The sequence below is a fragment of the Stenella coeruleoalba genome, assembly GCF_951394435.1.
Source record: "Stenella coeruleoalba genome assembly, chromosome: 16".
NCBI classification, from domain to species: Eukaryota; Metazoa; Chordata; class Mammalia; order Artiodactyla; family Delphinidae; genus Stenella; species Stenella coeruleoalba.
Window position 1 is genome coordinate 6,064,592 of NC_137162.1, and position 21,376 is coordinate 6,085,967.

At 42.7% G+C, this 21,376-nt stretch overlaps 1 protein-coding gene across 1 annotated transcript in view; it reads left to right on the forward strand.

Annotated features, from left to right (window-relative positions):
• Window positions 1-21,376, forward strand: part of ADAM12 (ADAM metallopeptidase domain 12) — a 392,674-nt gene that overhangs the window by 37,024 nt on the left and 334,274 nt on the right. The gene's annotated exons all lie outside the window — the stretch shown is intronic.

Here is a 21,376-nt window from a genome sequence, read left to right on the forward strand (position 1 = left end):
ATTCCAAACAGTGGTGCCTGTTGATGTCCCTGAGCAGGAGACCTGCTTCTCCATGAGAAGGGCGGTTAGCCAGGGGCAAGGGAGGTTGGAGGCACATTGTACCCAACAGCCTTTGTCTCCATTAGAAGACTTGGGAGGGCGCCCAGAGGGCAGTAACTTGTCGCCCCATTGACCTAATGTTATACCCGAGAGCATCTGGTGTGCAGCCCGCTGGTGGGTCTGAGCCTTCAAGGGGCCCTTATGTGTGTTGGGTCCCAAGAGAATGGAGGTCTGAGTTCCTTCAGTGACAATCCTAGACAACTTGGTAGAGGGGAGAAGGCCAAGTTACGGTGATGGAAGGGAGGGTCCAGAGCCCTCCTGTGACCTGTGAGAGCTTTCCGTGGTCCACCGCTGGGTGTGAGTCCCAAGACAGGTGAAGGCTAAAGGCTGGGATCAGGGGATGTGTGGACAACACCTGAAGCCAGCTGGAGCCTCTGGGGGCGCAGTGTCCCCCACTGGAGGTGAGGAGGCTGGACAAGCAGGGCACAGAGGGAGGCAGTGTCTTGTTCCTGGGGAGGCTGGCATTTCCTTCCTGGACCCTGGACCCAGACCATGAAAACCGGGGAGCGTTTGCGTGCACAGCACATGACATCGTCTGGAACTCGTCTCTCTCTGGCACGTCCATTCAACATGTTTGTGTAGCATGTGCTAGGACCAAGGTGATGTGCTGGGGCTGTGGTCATAGAGGAGAGTCACACCGTCTCTCTCTCAAGGGGCCAGCTCGCAGGCGGCCCGGTGATGACCGCCTGCCCTAGCTCAGGCTCTGTGTCAGGAAGAGCAGACACAGCACTCCGAGGGCCCAGGGCAGGATGGAATTACTCCTGGTGGAAGGATTTGGGCCACTTCCCAGGTGGATAGAGGTCTGCTGTACCCCGAGCGAGCAAGGTGACATCCAGTGAGGCAGAGAACCAGCCTGTCCGTCAGATGGGAGACCCCATTGATGTGCGTGGGGCTGGCAGAGGGCAGAGCTGGCAGGAGCGCCAGCCACAACCAGACCACATCTGGGGAGGTCCAGGTGGCTGCAGGAAATCTGAAGTTGGAGGAGAAAGCCAGGGGACAGAAGTGAACAGTCAGGGGGCCTCAGTTGCTTTGAGAGGTGAGCTTGGCCCTCAGGGCCTGAGAGCCGTGGTCCCTGGATGCCTCTTTGCCGACAGCCCAGCTTCTCTTGAAAGCCTGCCCATCGCCAAGCCCTGTTTCCTCTAACGTAAGCAGCTGATTTGGACACACTGGGAAGGAGGTGGCAGTGTGGTGTCCCTGACAGATGGGAGGCCAGCATGAGCAAGAAAGCCTGGAAGGTTAGAGGGGATCGTCCGACAGCCCAGACCACAGTGCCTCTGGGTCTCAGGTGACCACGGCAAGGTGAAGCCCGGGGTTTGAGCTGACCCTCTGCCAACTGCCAGGGGTGTGAGCTCGGACAAGGCATTTGGCTTCCCCAGGGCTCACTCCCATCCACGCCATCCCCATTCCCACCCCTGGGTAAAAAGGGGCCCATACAACCTACTGCAGCGTTGTTGAGTTGAGTGAGATAGCATATAGGGAAAGCATATTGTAAACTGTAAACTGGGAGACGCCTGGTACAAGACTGTCATTTAGGACCACACATGCTCATACACACAGGTCTCTCTACAAAATCTTCTAAGAAATGAGCAAAGTCGAGCTCTGGGGCAGGAGCTTCCTTCAATGCTGGTGACAGTGAAGGACAAAGTGAGTCTAACTGTCAACCCTGCAGGCAGCTGTCACTGTCCCAGCCCTGAATTCCTTTTTCCCCTCCCCCTCCCTTTCTCAAAGTCTGCTGCCCTCCAGGCCTCCAGAGAACTCTGCCGACTGAGTGTGTGTGTGTGTGTGTGTGTGTGTGTGTGTGTGTGTGTGTGTGTGTGTGTGTGTGTGTGATTTCAGGGGAGTTTCTCTCCATATGGCTCTGATTTACGCTGATACTGTCAAGTTACAAAATATAAATTGTATTATTTCCACAGAAGATCAATGTGACAATTCTGTTGCTCCCCACCCAGCCCTGCTCACAAAAAGTAATCTTTAGGACACACTGGAAGAGTTAGCGGAGTTACAGTGCGTGCCAGCCTGTGGACCCTGCTTTCTTTGAGTTGTTTCAATTTTTCCATTTTCTGCTTGGGAACAGGGAGGTATTGAAATATTTACAAGAATATCATAGGCCAGCCAGTGGTAAATGTGTCTGCTCTCTAAGAGACTGGAGCTGTGTCTACAGTTGGGGGGAAAATGAAACATTTTAAAAGAAAAAGGCAAGTTTACAAATCTGTGTTTTTTTGACACTGTAAACTAAATATCTATTTTTCAATATTTTTTGGGTTTCCTCTAGAAATTTGTTTTATGGGGAAAATCCCTTAGAAGAACAGTGCAGTAGACCTGAGTGAGCATGCTTGCATACAAAAAAGGCATGATGCTAGCTTTTTCTGCTTTTGACTAGCAGAAGCCAACATATCAGTATATGCATTGTTATAGATTTCAGGTTCAAGCGGTTTTCCTAGATGAAGGGAGATTCAGAACTTTTGACCTTTATTAAAATGCGAGTTGTGGGCTTCCCTGGTGGCACAGTGGTTGAGAGTCCGCCTGCCGATGCAGGGGACACGGGTTCGTGCCCCGGTCCGGGAGGATCCCACATGCCGCGGAGCGGCTGGGCCCGTGAGCCATGGCCGCTGGGCCTGCGCATCCGGAGCCTGTGCTCTGCAACGGGAGAGGCCACAACAGTGTGAGGCCCGCATACCACAAAAAAAAAAAAAAAAGCGAGTTGCCACCCTTGATAGTTTCATTCTAAAGTTGGAGTTTTTGAGAGCAGTATCGTCTTCGTTTCCGGCATTATGCAAATGTTTGGCTTCTAGTGGGTCTTGGGTCTATGTGGGCTCTAGGCTCTTCTAACAGTTGCATACTAAAACAGGCATCTCTGAGCAGTGGCCTGCTCCTCAACTTAGCTTTCTTTGACATGTTTAAAAAGAAGATAATTTTGGTATTGTGGTCTGCTGCAGATATCATTTGTACTTTAGCCAGGATATTATTTGAGAACTGCAGAGCTCTCTAGGTATTCCGTCTGTATATGAACCATGTGTTAGAAAGATATAAACTCAGTTTTGAAATATTCGTTAGACTGCTTTTGGCTTTCAGTCCGTGCCAGACACGTGCTTTGGTGGCAGATGGAGTCATGTGGACCCTCGAATGAAACTCTTTATTTTGTATAGCCTTTGTCTTCTAGCAGTTGCGTTAGACAGGTCGGGAGATTACGAGGATACCGTTACTTAAGGGGTGTGTTCTCGAGTGAACTTAAGATCTCCTTTCCTCCTTTAAAATACGTCACTAGGTTGTTTGGTTTCAAATTCTGTGCTGTAGAAAATATTGTCATACACCCTGAATTGATGGAGAATAATTACGTTTCTGGTATTTGCATGTCAACTTCAAATTTTGAAACTAGAACATGTTCCTAAGAACTGGTTGAAAGTTTTTGGCTTTGGGGCCAGTGAACCATTCAAGGAAGCCTAAATCTAGCACTACCTGATGAAACAGGGGACTCCTAGTTCAGTCTGAATTTCAGATAAACATTGAATAATTTTTCAGCGTAAGTAGGTCCCCAATAGTGCATGGAACATACTTAGACTACAAAGTCATTTGCTGGTTATCTGAAATTCAGAATGAACTGGAGGTCAGATTTTTGTTGGCTACATCTGGCAACTTGACATAGATCCCAGTTTATTATTCACTGTCATAAACAGTGACCATCAAAGAAAATTACTCAGTGATGAAGGCTGGAGGTGGAGGAGGTCTCAGTCCAGCTCTTCATATAATGAAAATGAATGTTCTATTTGAACAAAGTCTGAGAGCAGACCAGGAGTAGCTCACATCTATTGCACTTCTGATTGGAGTCAGGCCATTACCTTTTTTTTTTTAACATCTTTATTGGAGTATAATTGCTTTACAATGGTGTGTTAGTTTCTGCTTTATAACAAAGTGAATCAGCTATACATATACATATATCGCCATATCCCCTCCCTCTTGCGTCTCCCTCCCACCCTCACTATCCCACCCCTCTAAGTGGTCACAGAGCACCGAGCTGAGTCGTTACCTTTTTTCTCCTCATATACATCCGTTTCCTCACATTTGCACTCCTTGCTGTTTGTTTCTGTGTTGTGTAGATGGACCTGGGATATAAGTCTAAGAAGCCTTCTTTTTCCCTCACTTGTCCTCTTCATACCCCTTCCCCCCATGCATGAATGCCCAAATCCTGCCTAATCCTGCCTCTTCAAGGCCTGGTATAATTGGCACCCCTGTGGTGGAGACTTCCTGGACCATCTCAATTACATTTTGTTTTCTAGTTCAACTCTGGTTGCTCTTAAAGATGTTTATCCTTTTCTTCACTAGACTTTCTGCTCCTTGAGGGCAGAGTCAAGTTTAATCTCCGGAAAGAACGCCCAGCGTGAAAGCTACCAGGAAAACGACACTTGGAAAAGGTTTCCCTTCTTCCTTCCTTTCCTCTGTAATGGCTGCTCCTAATTGAGTGCTACCCTGTACCGGGTGTTTCCACAAGCCATCTCCTTGAATTTTCTCAGATATTCCAGGGGTGCAGTACTGTGTACTCCTGTACACATTAGAAAGGTCCCAACTTTGGTGAAAGGCAGAGCTTGAACTGGCGTTGATTCACATGGAACCCTGAAATGCTGTTGGCTTTTATCCGACACCACCTGCCAACACACCACGCTGAACAGCAGAAGACAAATCCCCACTGGGTGTGTGACAGCCAGCCTCTACTCTTAGGGGAGGATTCTGATTGACTCAGCAGTTGTTTGTTTGTTTGTTTTAGAAGTAAGCCTGCTTAATATTCTTAACTCATAGTTTCACATGCATAAATTAGAACAAATTAGACCCATTAAAAATGGGCAGTATAGAACTGATAACCAACAAGGTCCTACTGTATAGCACAGGGAACTATATTCAATATCCTGTAATAAACCATAATGGAAAAGAATAAAAAAATATATATGAGCAAATAATCCTCAAACTAAGAAAAGAAAATATCTGATAAAAATGTGAGGGACTTCCCTGGTGGTCTAGTGGTTAAGACTCCACACTTCCAATGCAGGGGGGCATGGGTTCAATCCGTGGTCGGGAATGAAGATCCCACGTGCTGTGCAGCCAAAAAAAAAAAAAAACAAGTGAAAAAGTTCAACCTCAGTGATGAATAAATGCACGTTGAAACAACAAAGAAATATGTTTTTTCCTTTACCAATGGTCGTATATTTTTTATTTTTATTTATTTATTTATTTATTTTTTTATTTGCAGTACGCGGGCCTCTCACTGTTGTGGCCTCTCCCGTTGCTGAGCCCAGGCTCCGGACGCGCAGGCTCAGCGGCCATGGCTCACGGGCCCAGCCGCTCCGCGGCATGTGGGATCTTCCCGGACTGGGGCACGAACCCGTGTCCCCTGCATCGGCAGGCGGACTCTCAACCACTGTGCCACCAGGGAAGGCCCGGTCGTATATTTTTTAGAGGGCTTTTTCTTCATAATAATTGTCTACTGAGTCGTCATCCTGCCAGGGCCTGGTCATTGTTGAATAAATGGGAAGCAGTCACAGTTCAGATCCAGCAAGGGTGGGAGGGAGCCCTGGCCACTTCCTACCCCCTCGACCACGTCCATCAGTTCAGGGAAGCAACAGAGAATTGTACCCTGCTCTTGCTGAGTCACCTGTGCCATACTGTGTGGCCAGAAGCTGAAACAGGAAGAGACAGGACCAGCCCCCGGTGTCGTCAGCAGCCCTCTCGCGAGGGTAGCACTTGAGGGCGGCACATATCAGTGCTAATTTTACAGAGAATGGAAAGTCCATTTAGAATAATGAATGCATCCTTCGTGTGAATTTTAAACCAGGGCACTCACACTCAGCCTACCAATGTACCTGCTCTCAAAAGATACTTGTTGGCCAGCAAAGGATTGGCTAGTTCTCTTGTCTGTAGGAATAGGTCAGAACAGAGCTGGGTGTTACTGAGAGGAAACTGCTGGAAAATTCTTTTATTTTGTTAATCAATTTTTTTATTGGAGTATAGTTGATTTAGAATGTTGTGTGAGTTTCGGCTGTACAGCAAAGTGAATCGGTTATACATATACATATATACACTCTTTTTTAGATTATTTTCCAATATAGGTCATTACAGAGTATTGAGTAGAGTTCCCTGTGCTATACAGTAGGTTCTTATTAGTTATTTTATATATAGTAGTGTGTACATGTCAATCCCAGTCCCCCAATTTATCCACCCCCCTTGGTAACCATAAATTTGTTTTCTACATCTGTGACTCTATTTCTGTCTTACAAATAAGTTCATTTGTGTCATTTTTTTAGATTCCGCATATAAGCGATATCATATGATATTTGTCTTTCTCTGTCTGACTTACTTCACTCAGTATGATCATCTCTAGGTCCATCCACGTCACTGCAAATGGCATTATTTTGTTCTTTTTAATGGCTAAGTAATATTCCATTATGTATACATACCACATCTTTATCCATTCATCATTGATGGACATTTAGGTTGCTTCCACGTCCTGGATATTGTAAATAGTACAGCAATGAACATTAGGGGTGCATGTATCTCTTCGAATTATGGTTTTCTCTGGATATATGCTCAGGAGTGGGACAGATGGATCATATGGTAGCTCTGTTTTTACGTTTTCAAGGAACCTCCACACTGTTCTCCCTAGTGGCTGTACCAATTTACATTCCCACCAATAGTGTAGGAGGGTTCCCTTTTCTCCACACCCTCTCCAGCATTTATTATTTGTAGATTTTTTGATGATGGCCATTCTGACTGGTGTGAGGTGATTCCTCATTGTAGTTCTGATTTGTATTTCTCTAATAATTAGTGATGTTGAGCATCTTTTCATGTGCTTTTCGGCTATCTGCATGTCTTCTTTTTTTAAATTTAATTAAATTAATTTATTTTTTATACAGCAGGTTCTTATTAGTTATCCATTTTATACATATTAGTGTATACATGTCAATCCCAATCTCCCAATTCATCCCACCACCACCACACACCCCCACCTTTCTCCCCTTGGTGTCCACATTTGTCCTCTACATCTGTGTCTCTATTTCTGCCTTGCAAACCGATCCATCTGTACCATTTTTCTGCATTCTACATACATGCATTAAGGTACGATATTTGTTTTTCTATTTCTGACTTATTTCACTCTGTATGACAGTCTCTACATCCATCCACGTCTCTACAAATGACCCAATTTCTTTCCTTTAATGGCTGAGTAATGTTCCATTGTATATGTACCACATCTTTATCCATTCGTCTGTAGATGGGCATTTAGGTTGCTTCCATGATCTGGCTATTGCACATAGTGCTGCAGTGAACATTGGGGTGCATGTGACTTTTTGAATTATGGTTTTCTCTGGGTATATGCCCAGTAGTGAGATTGCTGGGTCATATGGTAATTCTATTTTTAGTTTTTATAAGGAACCTCCATACTGTTCTCCATAGTGGCTGTATCAATTTACATTCCCACCAACAGTACAAAGGATTCCCTTTTCTCCACACCCTCTACAGCATTTGTTGTTTGTAGATTTTCTGATGATGCCCATTCTAACTGGTGCGAGATGATACCTCATTGTAGTTTTGATTTGCATTTCTCTATTAATTAGTGATGTTGAGTAGCTTTTCATGTGCCTCTTGGCCATCTGTATGTCTTCTTTGGAGAAATGTCTATTTAGGTCTTCTGCCCATTTTTGGATTAGGTTGTTTGTTTTTTTAATATTGAGCTTCATGAGCTGTTTATATATTTTGGAGATTAATCCTTTGTCCGTTGATGCATTTGCAAATATTTGTTCCCATTCTGAGGGTTGTCTTTTCATCTTATTTATAGTTTCCTTTGCTGTGCAAAAGCTTTTAAGTTTCATTAGGTCCCATTTGTTTATTTTTGTTTTTATTTCCATTAGTCTAGGAGGTGGGTCAAAAAAGATTTTGCTGGGATTTATGTCAAAGGGTGTTCTTCCTATGTTTTCCTCTAAGAGTTTTATAGTGTCTGGTCTTACCCTTAGGTCTTTAATCCATTTTGAGTTAATTTCTGTGTGTAGTGTTAGGTAGTGTTTTAATTTCATTCTTTTACATGTAGCTGCCCAGTTTTCCCAGCACCACTTATTGAAGAGACTGTCTTTTCTCCATTGTATATCCTTCCCTCCTTTGTCATAGATTAGTTGACCATAGGTGTGTGGGTTTATCTGTGGGCTTTCTATCCTGTTCCATTGATCTATATTTCTGTCTTTGTGACAATACCGTATTGTCTTGATTATTGTAGCTTTGTAATATAGTCTGAAGTCAGGGAGTCTGACTCCTCCAGCTCCATTTTTTCCCCTCAAGATTGCTTTGGCTGTTCAGGACCTTTTGTGTCTCCATACAAATTTTAAGATTTTTTTGTCCTAGTTCTGTGAAAAATGCCATTGGTAATTTGATAGGGATTGCATTGAATATGTAGGTTGCTTTGGGTAGTATAGTCATTTTCATAATATTGATTTTTCCAATCCAGGAACATGATATCTCTCTCCATCTGCTTGTGTCATCTCTGATTTCTTTCATCAGTGTCTTACAGTTTTCTGAGTACAGTTCTTTTACCTCCTTAGGTAGGTTTATTCCTAGGTATTTTATTCTTTTTGTTGCAATTGTGAATGGGATTGCTTCCTTAATTTCTCTTTCTGATCTTTCATTGTTAGTGTATAGGAATGCAAGAGATTTCTGTGCATTAATTCTGTATCCTGCAACTTTATGAAATTCATTGATTAGCTCTAGTAGTTTTCTGGTGGCATCTTTAGGATTATCTGTGTATAGTATCATGTCATCTGCAAACAGTGACAGTTTTACTTTTTCTTTTCCAATTTGTATTTCTTTTATTTCTTTTTCTGCTCTGATTGCCATGGCTAGGACTTCTGAAACTATGTTGAATATAGTGGCAAGAGTGGACATCCTTGTCTTGTTCCTGATATTAGAGGAAATGCTTTCAGTTTTCACCATCGAGAATGATGTTTGCTGTGGGTTTGTCGTATATGGCCTTTACTATGTTGAGGTAGGTTCCCTCTATGCCCACTTTCTGGAGAGCTTTTATCATAAATGGGTGTTGAATATTGTTAAAAGCTTTTTCTGCATCTATTGAGATGATCATATGGTTTTTATTCTTCAATTTGTTGCTATGGTGTATCACATTGATTGATTTGCATATATTGAAGAATCCTTGCATCCCTGGGATAAATGCCACTTGATCATGGTGTATGATCCTTTCAATGTGTTGTTGGATTCTGTTTGCTAGTATTTTGTTGAGGATTTTTGCATCAGTGATATTGGTTTGTAATTTTCTTTTTCTGTAGTATCTTTGTCTGGTTTTGGTATCAGGGTGATGGTGGCCTCATAGTATGAGTTTTGGAGTGTTCCTTCCTCTGCAGTTTTTTGGAAGAGTTTGAGAAGGATGGGTTAGAGATTTAGCTCTTCTCTAAATGTTTGATAGAATTCACTTGTGAAACCATCTGGTCCTGGACTTTTGTTTGTTGGAAGATTTTAAATCACAGTTTCATTTTCATTGCTTGTGATTGTCTGTTCATATTTTCTATTTCTTCCTGTTTCTTCAGTCGTGGAAGGTTATACCTTTCTAAGAATTTGTCCATTTCTTCCAGGTTGTCCATTTTATTGACATAGAGTTGCTTGTGGTAGTCTCTTATGATACTTTGTATTTCTGTGGTGTCCATTGTAAACTTCTCCTCTTTCATTTCTAATTTTATTGATTTGAGTCCTCTCCCTCTTTTTCTTGATGAGTCTGGCTAAAGGTTTATCCGTCTTGTTTATCTCCTTAAAGAACCAGCTTCTGGCTTTATTGATCTTTGCTATTGTTTTCTTTGTTTCTATTTCATTTATTTCTGCTCTGATCTTTATGATTTCTTCCCTTCTACTAACTTTGGGTTTTGTTTGTTCTTCTTTCTCTAGTTCCTTTAGGTGTAAGGTTAGATTATTTCTTTGTGATTTTTCTTTCTTGAGGTAGGATTATATTGCTATAACCTTCCCTCTTAGAACTGCCTTTGCTTCATCCCATAGGTTTTGAATTGTCATGTTTTCGTTGTCATTTGTCTCTAGGTATGTTTTGATTTCCTCTGATTTCTTCAGTGATCTCTTGGTTATTTAATAATGTATTGTTTAGCCTCCATGTGTTTGTGTTTTTTACAGTTTTTTTCCCTGTAATTGATTTCTCATCTCATAGCGTTGTGGTCGGAAGAGATGCTTGATATGATTTCGATTTTCTTAAATTTACTGAGGCTTGATTTGTGCCCCAAGATGTGATCTGTCCTGGAGAATGTTCCGTGTGCACTTGAGAAGAAAGTGTAACCTGCTGTTTTCAGATGGAATGTCCTATAAATATCAATTAAATCTATCTGGTCTATTGTGTCATTTAAAGCTTGTGTTTCCTTATTAATTTTCCATCTGTATGATCTGTCCATTGGTGTAAGTGAGGTATTAAAGTCCCCCACTACTACTGCGTTACTGTTGTTTCCCTCTTTTATTGCTGTTAGCATTTCCCTTATGTATGGAGGTGCTCCTATGTTGGGTGCATAAATACTTACAGTTGTTATATCTTCTTCTTGGATTGATCCCTTGATCATTATGTAGTGTCCTTCCTTGTCTCTGGCAACATTCTTTATTTTAAAGTCTATTTTATATGATATGAGTATTGCTATTCCACTTTTCTTTTCATTTCCATTTGCATGGAATCTTTTTCCATCTCCTCACTTTCAGTCTGTATGTGTCCCTAGGCCTGAAGTTGGTCTCTTGTAGACAGCGTATATGGGTCTTGTTTTTGTATCCATTCAGCAAGCTTGTTTCTTTTGGTTGGAGCATTTAATCCATTCACATTTAAGGTAAATTGATATGTATGTTCCTATTACCATTTTCTTAATTGTTTTGGGTTTGTTTTTGTAGGTCCTTTTATTCTCTTGTGTTTCCTGCGTAGAGAAGTTCCTTTAGCATTTGTTGTAGAGCTGGTTTGGTGGTGCTGGATTCTCTTAGCTTTTACTTGTTTGTAAAGGTTTTGATTTCTCTGTCGAATCTCAATGAGATCCTTGCCGGGTAGAGTAATCTTGGTTGAGGTTCTTCCCTTTCATGACTTTAAATATATAGTGCCACTCCCTTCTGGCTTGTAGAGTTTCTGCTGAGAAATCAGCTGTTAACCTTATGGGAGTTCCCTTGTATGTTATTTGTCGTTTTTCCCTTGTGGCTTGTAATAATTTTTCTTTGGGTTTAACTTTTGTCAGTTTGATTACTATGCGTCTCAGTATGTTTCTCCTTGGATTTATCCTGCCTGGGACTGTCTATGCTTCCTGGACTTGGGTGGCTCTTTCCTTTCCCACGTTAAGGAAGTTCTCAACTATAATCTCTTCAAATATTTTCACAGGTCCTTTCTCTCTCTTTTCTCCTTCTGCGACCCCTATAAAGCGAATGTTGTTGCATTTAATGTTGTCCCAGAAGTCTCTTAGGCTGTCTTCGTTTCTTTTCATTCTTATTTCTTTACTCTGTTCCATGGCAGTGAATTCCACCATTCTGTCTTCCAGGTCAGTTATCTGTTCTTTCATCTCAGTTATTCTGCTACTGATTCCTTCTAGTGCATTTTTCATTTCAGTTATTGTATTATTCTTCTCTGCTTGTTTGTTCTTTAATTCTTCTAGGTCTTTGTTAAACTTCTCTTGCATCTTCTCAATCTTAGCCTCCATTCTTTTTCTGAGGTCCTGGATCATCTTCAGTATCATTATTCTGAATTCTTTTTCTGGAAGGTTGCCTATCTCCAGTTCATTTAGTTGTTTTTCTGGGGTTTTACCTTGTTCCTTCATCTGGTACATAGTCCTCTCCCTTTTCATTTTGTCTGTTTTTCTGTGAATGCGGTTTTCATTCCACTGGCTGCAGGATTGTAGTTCTTGCTTCTGCTGTCTGCCCTCTGGTAGATGAGTCTATCTGAAGAGGATTGTGCAAGCTTCCTGATGGGAGGGACTCATCGTTGGTAGAGCTGAGTGTTGCTCTGGTGGGCAGCGTTCAGAGAAACTTTAATCCTCTTGTCCGCTGATGGGTGGGGCTGAGTTCCCTCCCTGTTGGTTGTTTGGCCTGAGGCACCCCAGCACTGCAGCCTACAGGCTCTTTGGTGGAGCTGATGGTGGACTCCAGGAGGGCTTGTGCCAAGGAGTACTTCCCAGAACTTCTGCTGCCGGTGTCCTTGTCCCCACAGTGAGCCAGAGCCACCCCCCCCCCACCTCTGCAGGAGACCCTCCAACACCAGCAGGTAGGTCTGGTTCAGTCTCCTATGGGGTCACTGCTCCTTCCTCTGGGTACTGATGCGCACACTACTTTGTGTGTGCCCTCCAAGAGTGGAGTCTCTGTTTCCCCCAGTCCTGTCGAAGTCCTGCAGTCAAATCCCGCTAGCCTTCAAAGTCTGATTCCCTAGGAATTTCTCCTCCCATTGCTGGACCCCCAGATTGGAAAGTCTGATGTGGGGCTCAGAACCTTCACTCCAGTGGGTGGACTTCTGGGGTATAAATGTTCTCCAGTTTGTGAGTCACCCACCCAGCGGTTATGGGATTTGATTTTATTGTGATTGTGTGCCTCCTACCGTCTCACTGTGGCTTCTCCTTTGTCTTTGGATGCGGAGTATCTTTTTTTGGTGAGTTCCAGTGTCTTCCTGTTGATGTTTGTTCAGCAGTTAGTTGTGATTCCAGTGCTCTCGCAAGAGGGAGTGAGCACACGTCCTTCTACTCTGCCATCTTGAACCAATCCTGGAAAATTCTTAAGCTGAACAGTTTTCTTTACTTTTTTGACTTTATCTGTGTGAGGTGAAGCAAAGACTTAAAGACAGGTAAGCACCTTGATCAGTTTCAACAAACTGAGAACAAAAGTATTTCTAATCAAAATTGTTAAACACCATCCTAGCTCATTCTAGAAGCCTAGTCAATATTTGTCAAATCACATAGAGCTAAAACTTCTCTGAGCTCAGGACTCCAATCCTATGTCATGATCATTTGGGGTGTCCTGTTTGACTATTTAAATTAGGGCCCCCCGAATTCAGTGGGCAAAGTTAATAACTAGAAAATTCAAGTCATAAAAACCGTATCGGCACCTGCCTCCTGATAAGCCACACTTTCCTTCCCCTTGGTCATTATGACTTAGGCAGGTGTTCCCTAACTTAGCAACCTCCATCCTCACTCTCCTTCAAGTCCAAGACTCCGTCTCTTGCCCTGTTCCTCCCCACCATCCGGCCCAAGCCACAGTCTCCCTACAATTGAGTTCCCAGCAGGTGGAGAAGTGGAGAAGGGGAAGTTCCTGAAGCAGGGGCAGGAGGTAGAGGATATGGCCATGGTATTGTATTGTGGAACTCTGAACATATTTTCTCATAAACACACATGGGGTTTAGGTCTATAAGCTCTTCCCCGAGTGAAAACTTAGAGCATTTTTCTCATAAAGAAAGTGAAGTGTTTCTAAATGGTGGTATGAGAGTCAAGCATATTGTGAGTTCATAAGTGTTGCAGAACTTGGTGAGTTCAGAAACTCACCAAGTCTGTAGAAAAGGCATTCAAGTTCCAATAATCAGCCTGCACTCATACTCTTGGTGTGCAGCTGCGTTCTTGCTGGGATTTAGTGCTCCCTTGGTTAGCATGGCAGGTACACATTTCGAGTAGAGAAGGAAGTGTCAGGCTTCCGTGATGACAGTTTCTATTCTAGTCCCTTAGTTCTCTGTTCTGATCTTAATTTAGCTTTTCAAGGAAGGTTTCCTGCCGGGAAGATAATGAGCAAAATGCTTTAGATGAGGATTCTGGTTGACTTGCCAGTTCCTTTTCATTAAAAATAAGTAAGTTGGAATTCTGGCTTATAAATAAGGCTCATGTGCTTTGGTTCTGTGCATCAGCCTGTAAGGAGCCAGACGTTTCTGGGTGAGCTAAAGGTCAGTCACCTGTCAGAACCTCCATGATGAGAACCATGCCTCGGGACCCCTGCCTGGTATTGTCATGATCCCAAGGTCATGTGAACTTTTACTTTGTTTGGTAATAATTCATTAAATTGGTACATGTCTGCATATGAGGACATAGCAGTAAATTAGACAAATAAGGCCCCTATCACTTGCCATTTTAGATTTGGGGGTGGGGTGGAGGAAACAAAAGGGGAAATAAACAAATTTGGATGCCAGTAAGTGCTATAAAAGGAACAAAATAGGATGATGGGCTGGAGAGAAGCTTCGGATGGAAGGAAGGGTATGAATTAGGGCAGCCCGTCTGAGGTGGTAATGTTTGAGCTGAGACATAAATCATGAGATTTGCGGGCGAGCGGAGGTTTGAGAGTAGGGTCTTCTCAGGAGAGGGAACAGCAGATGCAAAGGACAATGAGGTAGGCCATAGCTGGACACATGAAGGGTCAGAAGGGTGGTGAGTGTAGTCACAGCACAGGTGGCAAGATGGAGCTCTCAGGGCATGAGGTCCCAGAACTTACAGGACTCAGGAAGGCATGTGAATTTTATTCCGAGTGTTTCCTGACCAGAGTGATTGTTTGTTTATCGTATGATGTGGCCGGAGCATAGATCCTTGAACTTGGCTGTCTGGGTTCACTTCCTGGCTTCACAGTTTTTTGGACATGGGTGAGTTTCCTAACTTCTCTGTGCCTCAGTTTCTTCATCCACTAAGTGGGGAAAAACATCCTAGGGCGGTTGTGAAGTTTAAACAGGTGGAATTTATAAAAGATTAGAATGCGGTTTGGTGCACAGCACTTGCTTAACTCGTGTTCACCACTGTAATCTAGAAATGTTTATTAGCTATGGAATCTGTGCTCAACACTGCAGTTTGCCCTATGAATAGTTCTCATCTATCCATTCTTCTCCAGTCTTCACACACTCCATTCTCAGGCAGAGAATTCTTCCAAACTGAATTAGATTTACGCTGCATAAAATCCTATGATGCCTTTCAACTGTACTCAGATAAAATCCAAGCACTGTCTTAGCGGGCCCAGCATGCTCTAGGCCTCGTCTACCCTCTATACTTCTGCTCATACCTCCGTCCATCCCATTCCTCACTCCATTTTAGCCATACTGACCCTTTCTGCTCTAGAGCACGCTAAGCTCTCTACTGCCTTATGGCATTTGTGTTCACGTTCTCTTGATGGAAAACCTTGCTGTAGACTTTTGTTCTTATCAAATGTATCCTCTCCTTTAAGATTGGAGGAGGGGGAGCCTGTAGGTGATGAGGCTACAAAGAAGGGTTCAGCTAGAAAGCAGAGTTTTTAGAAAACAGAAGGAAGCAAAATCAAAGCACAAAATACCCAACTGGAGTTGTTGAATGTGGGCGATTAAAAAAAAAGACCATGCCCAAGATGTCGCCCAGCCACATGACTTAAGGAGTGGTGGTGAATGGTGCTGGCTCTGGAAAGACATGTAGGATGGAAAATGTTTTGTTTTCTAATTGGGGGATGGAGGGAAACATTTGGTTGAGTTTGAGGTGACGACGGTGACAAGACATTGAAATTGGTGTCCAGCAGATATTGTAATACAGACTGCGCTTGGATGAATTGGCCAGATGGAAAAATATTGATTTGGGCAACATCAGTTTAAAAATTAATGAGTTCTCTCAGGGACAGTAAGAGTAGGGAGGGAAGATCAGTTCCAAGAGCTGAGACTTGGGAGGTGTTCAAGTCCCCCCAGGAGGAAAGGAGGCAGGGGAAAGGAGTATGAGTGGAGAAGCGAGCCCTGGTTGAAGAAGTGGGATAGGGAGGGTGGGAGGGAGGGAGACGCGAGAGGGAAGAGATATGGGAACATATGTATATGTATAACTGATTCACTTTGTTATAAAGCAGAAACTAACATACCATTGTAAAGCAGTTATACTCCAATAAAGATGTAAAAAAAAAGAAAACCAGAGTCACTAAGTGCTGCTGAGTTGGGAGTATATTTCAGCAGGAGGTGGTCGATGATGACAGTGGTGCAACGAGGATATTAGTGCCCTTAGATGGCACGGGGTCTTTAGCATAGATGCTAAATGGCTGCTCTGTCATTGTTTAATTCCATCTAGTAGGTTTACAGTAGTGAATGGGATAAACAAGTTTCTATTTTTGTCCTTTTGCTGTTCACTTCTAAAATTTGCTCCTGGGGTAAGAATTTAATAATTGGTTCCATTTTTCCCTTACCTTATTTCTTGCAAAGTCAATTTTGGAAAATTCTGACCCCTGTCCTCCACCCCCAGAAATATTACAGATGAATTCCTGCAGCACGTCTTTGTCCCTGTGATGAAGGACAAAGTGAATGGCTGCATTTGAAATGCAAAGGCCTTGGGTTTTGTCATTAATTCTGCCATTTATTATTGGGAAACATTAGAAATAACCTATATAACTTCGTAGTTCGGTTTCACCATTCATAAAATAGGACTTGCATTAGCTTCCACTGACCAGCAAAGGAATATAAAAATATAAGTTAATGTTGTAAGTGACCTTGCTTCCCACAGATAGAAGACACTTGAGACATGAAAAATTATTTTTATGTGTAGTAGAGACAACTTGTGCTTGGAATATTAATCCATTTGAAACATTTATGGGAAGAAATAACTAGCTTTCTTTGAATTTTGAAATGACGTATAAAATATCGTTTGAAAATTGTAATTGTTCCATAGTACTTGATTGCTCTTATTTCCAAATGGGCTGTGTCCTCAGAAATGCCCAGGGCTGTGCATCTGTGATGCCAGGAAAGCTGGTAAGAAAGTAAAACGTCATAAATCAGTTGATTTGTCATCATGAGTCCAAATGATTGATTTTTAAAATTTTTTATCCATCATAAAAGTAATATGTCTGATTATAGAAAAATCAGAGTTACACGCAAACATAAAGAAGAAACACAATGAATTCATAGCCCTAACGCTCAGAAGAAAACCTGCAAGAGCATTTTGGTGTCTTCATTTCCAAAGACTGATTAAAAAAAACAAAAACTAAAACTAATCTAAATGGCAGCCACCTATGCTTTGCGTCCACGATGTCACTTGGTTCTCTTGCCAGCCCTCTGCGGTGGACACTGGTTGGTGGCCTTCCTGGACATGTAAAGGATTTGCGTATCAAGGAGGGCAGGAGACTGGCCCAAGACCATCCATGTAGCCTGTGGGGGGATGCACAGTGCCTCTTCTGACTCAAAATACCGCAGCTTCTTCCCTTATATGAGGCTATGTCTTGATAAATCAGCCTTCCGGTGTAGATAATTACAATCTTAAGGTCTGAGCAAATCTGGTTCTGTTTCAACATACTTTTATCAAAGTAGTTATGTGACTGTCACTTGGTGTCACCTTCCTAAACCAACTTTTAATTTCTGTACCATTTCAGAGCCTCGTAGCCAATAACCAAAAAAATATCCAGTTTTTATAGCAACTTGTTTCTGTGTTCCGTAGACTTCCCTGGAGGTACTTAGAGGGGCCTTTCTACTGCCTAAGGCTCAACTACTTTTACATAACCTCTGCCTTCTTATACTCTAGGAAACCTTGTCAATTGCTTTATGCTTTTCACTTGACGGCAGTCACCGCATCTTTCCTCCATCTGAACAAATAACAATGTTAGAAGAGAGATGAAGGGTAAAGACTCCAGTTTGCTGGTATTTGGAGCCATGAGCGATAACAGCCATTCATCTCTGAGCCTTTTGATACTGAATTGCTCTAGAATGACATTCTTCTTGCAAGATGTAGATTAGATCTTTAACTGATTATTAATAGACTTTATTTTAAAGGATAGTTTTATATTTACAGGCAAATGGAGAAGACAATATAGAGAGTTCCCCTACACCCCATAACCAGTTTCCCCTGTTATTAACATCTTACCTGAGTATTGTACAATTGTTACAATTAATGAACCGATATTGACATAATATTTTAAACTACAGTTCATACTTTATTCCAGTCTCCTTACTTTTTACCCAATGTCCTTTTTCTGTTCCTCAGTCCCAGGCAGGATTGCACAATATGTTTAGTCATTATGTCTCCTTAGGCTCCTCTTGGCTGTGACAATTTCGATGACATTGATAGTTTCGAGGTGTGCTGGTCAAATCTATTGTAGGATGCACTGTATTGGCATTTGTCTCAAGATTAGATTGGGGTTATGGTTTTTAGGGATTAAGATCACAGAGGTAAAGCGTCATTTTCATCATATCCTATGAAGAGTACATCCCAACAACAGGACTACGGTTGTTGACGTTGACCTTTATCATCTGGGTGACATAGTGTTTTTCAGGTTTTTCCACTGTAGACTTACTCTTTTTTAGATTAACTTTTGCCATGGTTCTTTTTAAACATCCTCGAGCTATACCATTTAAAAATCACATCCCCCAGGCTTCCCTGGTGGCACAGTGGTTAAGAATCCGCCTGCCACTGCAGGGGACACGGGTTCGAGCGCTGGTCTGGGAAGATCTCACATGCCGTGGAGCACCTAAACCCGTGTGCCACAACTACTGAGCCTGCGCTCTAGAGCCCGTGAGCCACAACTACTGAGCCCACGTGCCACAACTACTGAAGCCCGTGTGCCTAGAGCCCATGCTCCACAACAAGAGAAGCCACTGCAATGAGAAGCCCGTGCACCGCAATGAAGAGTAGCCACCTCTCGCCACAACTAGAGAAAACTCGTGCACAGCAACGAAGACCCAACGCAGCCAAAAATAAAGAAAAAAATTAAATTAAATTAAAATTTTAAAAAATTAAAAATCACATCCCTAATTATCACCCATGGAGTCTGCAGATGAGATGAGAGATTGATGTTGTTATTTGGAAAAGACTATAGATAGGAATCTGAACCAAGGAGATATATTTGTCCTTTATGGGAATGTTGCCACCATATTTCTCTGAACGAAGATGCTGCTCAGTCAATTTTATAAGATTTTCTTTAGCTCTCAGATATTTGGAGCTAATAAAAGTGCTTTATGCATTACCAGGGCCTTGTCCCCAGATTCTTTTGCAGTTCATAATGGTTGCCTCAGTTTTTTTCCCCCAGCTAGATTTTCTAAGGAATATTTATCTTTTTTTAAATTAATTAATTAATTAATTTATTTTTGGCTGCATTGGGTCTTTGTTGCTGCGCACGGGCTTTTCTCTAGTTGCGGTGAGTGGGGGCTACTCTTCGTTGCAGCGCGTGGGCTTCTCATTGCGGTGGCTTCTCTTGTTGGGGAGCACGGGCTCTAGGCACGCGGGCTTCACTAGTTGTGGCACGGGGGCTCAGTAGTTGTGGCTTGTGGGCTCTAGAGTGCAGGCTCAGTAGTTGTGGCGCATGGGCTTAGTTGCTCCACGGCACGTGGGATCTTCCCTGACCAGGGCGCAAACCCATGTCCCCTGCATTGGCAGGTGGATTCTTAACCACTGTGCCACCAGGGAAGCCCAGGAATATTTATCTTAATCCTACTTTTGGTACCTCAGATTAATTCTCCTCTCTTAGGTTCATGTAGGGATTGATAGTGATTTCCCTTTAAAGCCAGAATTCCAGGCATGATGTTTTAAGTTTTGTCTTGACTAGTAATCTTATTCGAGGTTGTTACCCCAGTGGCCCATTGGGCAGCTTGAATGGATACCCACCAAGTAAGTACCTAAATGTCCACATTTTCTAATGATGGATATGAAGTTGTCATCTTCACACTATTAGCATGGTTTGGTTGGAGAACCACTGTCTAGGAGTCTGGAAACTTGGATTCTGACATTCTAGTCTGATCTTATGCGTTAAGCTTTTCAAAAGCCCTTTGACTACACTGACTTATTTGAGCTTCCTTGACCCTATGAGAATTAGTGGGGGAGAGAACATGGTCCCCATTTTGTAAAGGGCAGAACCTCAGATGCACACTTTGACTGAGGGCAATAGATCAAAGAGGAGTCAAGACCAGAGCCAAGTCTTGTGGCTCCAAGGTGTTCATTGTTCATGATCGCAGAACTCCGTGTCCATCTTCACCTCTGATGAGCTGAAGCCCTTAGGTGGGCATTAGGGTGGTCCAGACCTCCCTTAGTAAGCTAGGCCAAGGGGGCTTGGCCGGAGCAGAAACGAGGCAAGACTTCCATGGGCAGCTAGGCTCTGGGTGATTCACACGGAGGGGAGATCTGAAGTCACTTTTGGGGGTGTCTTCATTGCTGGCTTTTCTAAGACCTTAAAAGCCATGGCTGTAAAGATTCTTGCCTGAGGAACTGGGTCTGTAACTTCCCTTTTCACCAGGCATAATCAGGTCTGAAGATGACAAACTCAGACAAGCAAAGAAGGCACACACATCCCTCATGGGAAAGCAGAGCTGATTGTCACAGACGAGAATCGTGGTAGGAACCCAAATATTCTAATATGCTTTTTTTCCACCATGAGACTGAAGCAAACTGGCCATTTTATCAAAAGGACGAGTCATGTATCTGGTTACTCAACAGACAGAAAGCTGGAAGTTCCTCCTCCAGATAAGCTATTCACATTCACATTTTTTATTTAGTCAACTGAGTTTTGTTGATGCCCAAATATTTGGAAAAACAAAATGTGTACAAACTGTATATTTTCTAAGGTCATATTTTTTTCCCCTGGGTTTCCAGGGCTTGAATGTGTGGCCTGCTTTTATGGTTTGTCAACAAGATCACTCCATAAAATGCATTCTGATATCTCACAGCTGTGTATAATTTATTCTGTCTATCCATGCAGCACAAATAAAATTTTTATTTGCATCATCTAAAAGAAATACCAGTGTATAAATACATAAGCAAAGCTCATAAGAAACCATCTTCTGACTCCATATACTGCTGGGGGGATATTGTGCAACCATTAAAAAAGCCGAGAGATGGCTTCATTATCCATGTAGCTAGATCATAACTACTGTACTCAGCAAATAGCATAGTTATTCAATTTCTTCAAAAGGTTGCACAACATTCCCCAAGTGCTGGCAGAGTCTGCCTCTCAATTCTCCTTGGGATATTTAGAAAATAAAGCCTCTTAGAGGGGGAAAAAAAAATCAGCCCCGAAGGACTTCTTTTGATTAAGACGTTGGAATATGTAGGTGAAAAGGGAAATGTTCAGTGGTTGGAACACTTTGCCTTTAGGAGAGTGAGTAACTGTCTTTCTCTGCTCCTAGGAGTCTTGGAGGATAAAGGTCCAGGGGACTAAGAATGTTCTTTATATTTGGTTCATGCAGCTTCAGTTTGATGATCGAATAGGAAACCCCATGAAGGCGCCCTGCCCAGCTTCCCCCAAGTCAAGGATGTGGCCTTGCTGCCTCTCCTGGTTCCCCGACTGGCAGAGGCAACCAAGAGACCTGGATTTCATGGCCGCATCTCTTTCTGCTGAGACAGGCAGCTTCTGA